Raw genomic sequence first — 7,500 nt, 5'->3', positions numbered from 1 at the left:
CTGGTTCACTTATTAGCTACAAATAAGGAGATCTGATATCTTCTAATAGGAGTCTGGCAAAAACACTTCACATGAATTGAACAGACCAAAAATGTACCACTAGTTTTAATTAATACATGAGCATAACAATACATATGGATGTGATTCGATGATACTTGTGCAATCCATACAGCAAGCCCATCGCACAGGCAAGAAATATTGTCTGTTCCACTCTTACTGTCAGACACATATCGGAAGATGTCTATGTAATTTGATTTTATGATACTGCCCAATGTTTCAATTAATTTAGACTCATTGTCAGAGATATTTGCAACAAATGGAAAGTGTTCTGCGGCGAGATCAGTTGCATAATGGACAATTATAGCCCCTTGATTAGTTATAGGTATGTCTGGAGTTAAATCAATCTGTAGAGTGTATATGCCAGTTTCTTTAACTTTTCCGGCGATTATTTGAGTTTATAAAGAATTAATTACCTCTATGATATTGCTAACGGTGGTTTTGGAAATAAATGTGACAAGGGAATCACACCCTTGTTTATACCTTTGATATGGGAACTGTGTCTTTTCTTATTCTCTTGTTACTTTACCTGCACTGTTTTCATTACTTCATCACACTTTGATAAAAACAATACCAGTTTTAGAAATAAATTGATAAATTAATTGATCAATTAAAAAAACACTTGAATTTGTTGCCTCGTTTTCCTATATAAAGAATAAAGCCAGCAGCCCTTCGAAGAACTTTGCATTTCCACAGAACTTGCTCGTTGCAAATTGCCTCATCATTCCTGAAGACTATAACTGTGTATGCATTTGCACAGTGTTTGTGATTATTAGTACAATCATGTTCTGCATACTAACAATGAAAGCAAACCGAAGAAAGTCATGCCTTCCACTTACGTTGAAAACTATCCCCTCTTAATGCTTTTTTTTTTAGTTTTCTGACTCCGTACAATTATTGTATTTCGTCACAAGATTCTTCAAATTTCTCCACACTAGATGTTTTGGATGCTTTATGAACCTTTTCAATGGGTTTCTTTGTATCTTTTCCAAAGTGCTCAGTTCATCAACATCTGACTGAGTCTCAAATAACCCTGTAGGAGGCTCTGCTTCAGTGCAGCTACTTGACTTTGGCTTCACCACATGGGTACATCCGGATGGTTTTGATAAAGGATTCACTCACGTCAACTAGGTTTATTGACAACATTCTTGAACAGCTTTATCATTGCTTCACGTTCTTTTTCTGCTCCACCTCTCCTTTCCTTTGTGTCGGTCACCATTGTAGTTACTTACTTTATTCTTTGGTACATATTTTTTCTTTGAAAAGAACTGTATGCACAAATTGGATTTTAGAATGAGTGAATATTCTTCATTTTTGCGTGAGAAACATCTACTCAGTAACACTATTATTGAACGTGTTTGTCATTATCAATTTCGTCTCGACTATAAACTGGATATTTCCGTCTAAAACGACTGTACGTACATAATTCGAAACGCAACCGGTAGTCCATTACTGTGCCAAGAAACAATAGCCTGTTGACTTCACAAACTCACCACAGGCATCTCACCCACATTTCATGCCTTAAGGTGCATGCACAGAGAACGCTGGGTTTCTCGCGCGAGTAACCAGCGCCGATCGGGTCAGACTCACGCTGGCTTCCGGTGCTGGTAGGTGATCATAAAGGACGCGGGTAATCTGCTCCAACCAGCTCGGGGAAGGACATGGTAGCAGGTGTATCATTTAGCTGTGATTTACCAGCTACGTAGTAAACATGTCAAGCTCATTGGCTGATGATGAGCTAATATTGGTCGAGAGTATTGATGCAAAACTGTAAGGGAATGAAAAGGAGGAATACATGAAATATATCGCAAAAGAAAACAGTATGGATAGTATTGCCATATTTTTTAATGACTTAAAAAATGATACCTTCACAGCCAAGATACCATAGCTTGTCAACGACATTCTTGACTATGTGTAGCTTACTCCTTTTATCTCACAGTGATGGTTTCTCAAATACCAAGTAATTCAATGTCCATCTAACCAGACTCCCTTGAGTTGAGCAGGAAAGAATAGTCCGGGGGAGTTAGGAAAGCTGCTTGACGCAGGCTGGCGGCGCCGACACGCTCGAGCCTGCTTCCTCTGTCCACACTTTCACTTGTTTTCAGGGTGTGATTCTTGGCGTGGGTCGGCGCCACTCGACGCTGGTTGCTCGCGTAAGAAAACGAGCGTTCTTTGTGCACACACCCTTACCCGTACTGAACAGAAACCAAATGATGCAAAGTTACAAATAAGTAATTAACGAAAATCTCCCTCTCTTTTTCTCAATGGCGAATAAAGAGTATTATTTCCAAGTGAGTTCTCTCGATTTCGATGCAACTTACCATTTGAATTTTCTCCCTTTGGCTTCAGTCGATTTCGAACGTTGTATTTAAGAGAGATCCCACTTGCATTTAACACTTCCCTCCTCACGTCATAATGATGATATACATAACAATAACAATAACACGTGAACCAAACTATATAGACATTAAAATATGGGAATCTGTGCAGTGTTTCCATCGGGATTCTGCCTCACCATTGGGAAAATTCCCGAACTCCCGCTGGGCCAGTTAAATTTAACCAACTTTGAAGTGAAATATTTGGTTCATCTTAGTTCCTTTCAGCTTCATGAGATGAGATGATGGATGCACTTGGGGCTGTCAGAATAATTCATTCCCTTAACTGGCTCAGTGATACAGGGATCTCGTTTGAGAGGAGGATAATCCTCTACCCTTGGATGTTACTTAATTTACTAAGATGATATGGTGGATGATAGTATATACACCAAATAACTAAAGAAAGAAAGAAAGAAAGAAAAAAACATGGTAAGACATTTGAATAAAGAAAACTCATTCCCTTGACGCACTTTGAAAACTCTCTGTTTCAAGAGAACCTCTGATACTCTTATCTATACATACTAGAATTACTAGGGTAATCACAGACTTACGATCAAAATATTCCGATGTCACAAATTCGTGGACAAATTCGTTCCAATGATCCGAAGAGTGGAAAAGTAATGCAAAAGAGAGATGGCTGAAAAAAACCCTAATTGCGCCATCGATTGTGAGAGAACCCTTTTGTCACTCATCTCGAGAAGCATTAAATTTTCCATCAAATATTAATCTAAAACTAGATTTGGCCGCAAATTTAGTTTGATAATTTTACTTCACGCGACTTAAAGATTTGAATAAGTCTCCCCTATTTTTGACTGGCTTTCGTTTTCATTTTCGGACGTCAACGAGAGAGAAAACGATAACGTATACTCATACATTTTCATAAAATGTAGGTCAAATCAGCATGTGGATGTATTAGGAATCTTTTTATAACACATAGCTCCCGTTGATCATGCAACTGGAGAGGCAGAGGAGGAAACAGGAGCGCTGTGGCGATGACTAATGAAGTGGAGTGCATTCTCTCTCCTCTAAGATATGAATGAATGATTCCCCGCCTCCATGGCGATAACTTTCAAGAATTTGCTTTTCCGTGGAGCGAGGGTGATAGCAGTGATTATTCTGGTATATTATTCCCTTTCATCCACACTGCTATATTCGTATAACAATGCAGAAATCACTTAACCACAAGTTGCCGCATATGTGCTATATCTCTATGCTAATATCTTTTGCGAAAACACCACGTCTGACGCTTTTCCATCTTCTTCTGGAAGTGAAGCTTGCATGACAGAGCTCCATGACACCTATCCTCAGGCGCCACATTTTTTTTACTGAGTCAGGCAATCCTTATAAAGTGTAACCCCTTTTTACCCACTCCTGAAATATTTTGTTGTTACAGGAGTAGAATACTCACTTCCTTGTTATTGTAAAAGCACTTTGTATTCGAGTGTCCCAAACACAAACTACGCAGCAGGCACATTTTCTGCATTATTTAGCTACATGTCTGTTGTCCGTGCAGTTGTAGTTATAATTACTAGATGAGCTATCCATGTCCATTTCCATGCTTGATTGCATATATTTTCACAAAAAAGAAAGTAAGAAAAGAAAAGAAAAGAAAAGAATAAAAAATATATATGAAAATATATATATATATATATATACATAAATATGTATATATATATATATATATATATATTTATATATACATATTCATATATAAATATATATGTATATATATGTGTGTGTGTATGTGTGCGTGTATAAGTTTGGGTGAAGTTGATCTCCTTTGCACACAGCAATGAGCCTGTTCAGCGGCTATTTTGCTTTGAGCTATCCGAGCCTCGCAGTCACCGTCGAGTATGCAAGCATTTTTTTTTTTTTTTTTTTTATCGCAGATCGTAAAGGAATTATTTCTAATTGCTCCTTTCGCAAGCATGTTCATATATATCGTCTCGTTTTGGTCTAAAATAAGTCATATCTTGAAGCCACTTCAGTTTCTGGTTTGTTACTACTGCTTCCGAAAATAAGATTCGCATATAGCTTTTACGGGAACATGATTGCTGTTCCCCTTCGTCATATTCTTCTTCTCTCTTCCTTTTTCGTTTATACTAAGCAAAGCCAGATCATATTCATGGATTTCAATGACGGACGTACCATTAGTAATTACAGTGTCATATTCTTGTTCCACCGAGTCCTACTCAAGGAATTCCTTCTGTGGGTCGGTTTACATGGTTGAGGTTGTGGCAATGGGCTGAGGGGGAAAGCCGCCACCACAAAAGGCATTTCATACGCACACACTTTCGGCTTTTCCTGGTCACTGATTGTTTTTGGGCACCACCGTCACACTTTCTCGAAAAGTTCGGGACACTTTAAAATAAAAAGTAAATGAAACACGAATTTAACAACCGTAGAATTTGCGAACACATGTGGTAAAGATCTTCAAAGGATAAAGGGAATAAGATTTACATTGATAATGAGAAACAAAACACAGACATACACACATATATACACACACACACACACACACACACACACATATAGATATATATATATATATATATATATATATATATATATAGATAGATAGATAGATAGATAGATAGATATGTGTGTGTGTGCATATACATACATGAAATTATATATGTGTATAATACACACACACATACACACACTCACACACAGATAGATAGATAGATAGATAGATATATAGATAGAGATAGAGATATGAATATATATGCATACACACACGCACACACACACATATATATGTATATATATATATATGCATATATATATATATGTATATATACATATATATATACACATACATACATATATGTGTGTGTGCCCTTTACTGCTGGTGTATATGGATGTTGTACCCAATGTGAAAACTCCCTGGCAGGCAGGCCAGCTCTAACTCCCCTCTACATCAAGTCAGACTATATCAAAAGTATTGGTAATGGTGAGTGGAGGTTCTCCTTCGCACAGGCGGAAAATGAAATCTTGAAGAATCTGACTCCTGACCAGCGGCGAGTGTTCCTGGCCTGTAAGATGGTTCTAAGTTCCCTCAAAGTGGAAACGTGGGCACCAAGAAATATTCAGAACAGATACGTGTATTTTGATATGATGTTATTCAAAATTCCCACGCCGAAGGGATTTACCTTAAAAGAATATATTAACTTGTTAACACTGGATAGACCACTTATAGAAGAAAGGATAAGTTCAATCTTAAACCGCATGTGCGAAATGTTTTGAAAAGGACATGCAAAAAGAGAAGCTTATTTTGCAAGGAGCATTTTCCCTTTAGACTTTAAGACCTTTTACACCTTCGCACAAAAAAGCACAGATAATGTTCTGCAAAGGATCTCTGGATTCATGATTCAGATTTTTTAATTTTTTTATTATTATTATTATTTTTTTTTTAGAATTACACAAGGATAACGTAGCCCGATTGCAAAGATCTGTCGTGTTGAAAGCAGGTTGTAAGGAAAATGCCGAGGTGCCTTATAGGTCCAGTTGATAAGGGTTGTAACCAACGGTATGCTAAGGTACTTTTTATTTTGTGGTAATTGAAGGAACAATTTGACAGGCCGCAAAATTTGTATTTTTGTACCTAATAGGGTCATGTAATTTCAGGGACATCATGATAATTGATATAGGGTTAATGAAACTTCCCATATGATGTGTAGTCTAATACCCATATATTATTACAGGTTAAATGTAACATGAGGTTTATTTGTATTCATGATATTTTACGTCACTACAATTTTTATTTTTTATATTTAAATTCAATTCTTATTTCTTTTTTTTAGTCTTAAAATCATGGGGAGTATGTTGTGACCAGTTGAACACCATACATCTGTTTGTGAATACAGAAACTTGAAATTAGTTCATTCGTATTCTAAGACTTAAAATTTTCCATATTGTTCAGTCTTAACTTCAGAGCAGATTAAGAGTTCATTCTTGTTTATGAGAAAACAACTCGTGTCTCCTGTAATAGTTATTACGTATTGTACCGAAGACGTCGACGAATATGTATATACAAAGAGATTACACACGTGATATGGATAACAAGAAGTTGAACTCTTAGTCATAACTAAATATACATACACGACATCGAGATGACACCCGTGACCCCGGTGTGCGTGTGCGTGTGTGTGTGTGTGTGTTTGTTATTACCAGCAAAATCTTTAGTTTTTCAGCAGATGAGACAAAGAACTGAATGGGAAGCGAACTCGGGGCGCTTGATTAGAAGACTTGCACGAAACTGAGTGAGCTATTGCTCGAGTGACTGGAGATTGCACAAGTGAAGGTTTTAATGATCACATATTCACTTATGTACATGCATAAACATACACATGCTAATATCAGTGATGCTGCAACTACTATTACTACTACTACTATTAACAATGAAGAGAGTAGTACTGGTAGTAAGGAATTAGAATAATAACAATATTGATCATTCTAATGTATTTGTAATCACAATAAGAACAGTAACAATAATGGTAATGATAATAATAATGATATAATAACGATGCTAATAATAACAAGAATTATAATGACAACAGTAATAAAAAAGGATTATAATAATCATGATGATAACAATAATACTATTAATAATGAAAACAAATAGGACAGCAGTATCAGTAATGATAATGCTAAGAAAAAGAACAATCATAAGAGGAATGGCGATGATGATGATGATAATGATGACGTAAGAGGGTTTGGCTGTGAGTGTGTGTTCGATGCTCTACGACATTAGTTCACTGATGAAATTAATATAATCATAATAATTATGATAATAATGATAACAACAATGAAAATAATGGTAATAATCATGATAATAATGATAGTGACAAAAAAATAATAATAATGAAAATGATAATTATAATAATAACAGCAGTAACAATAAAGATAATGATGATTATGCTGATAACCACAATGATTATGATAGTGATAAAAACAAGAATAACATCAATAATGATAATAATAATAATAATCATAGTAATAAGACTGATAGCAATAATAATGATAATTGTAATAATTATAATAAAAGCAGAGACAGCAACAGCAA

This window comes from Penaeus japonicus, unplaced genomic scaffold (genome assembly GCF_977035675.1).
Source record: "Penaeus japonicus unplaced genomic scaffold, GWHDUDI00000001_assembly GWHDUDI00000004, whole genome shotgun sequence".
NCBI classification, from domain to species: Eukaryota; Metazoa; Arthropoda; class Malacostraca; order Decapoda; family Penaeidae; genus Penaeus; species Penaeus japonicus.
This window is presented reverse-complemented; position numbering follows the sequence as displayed.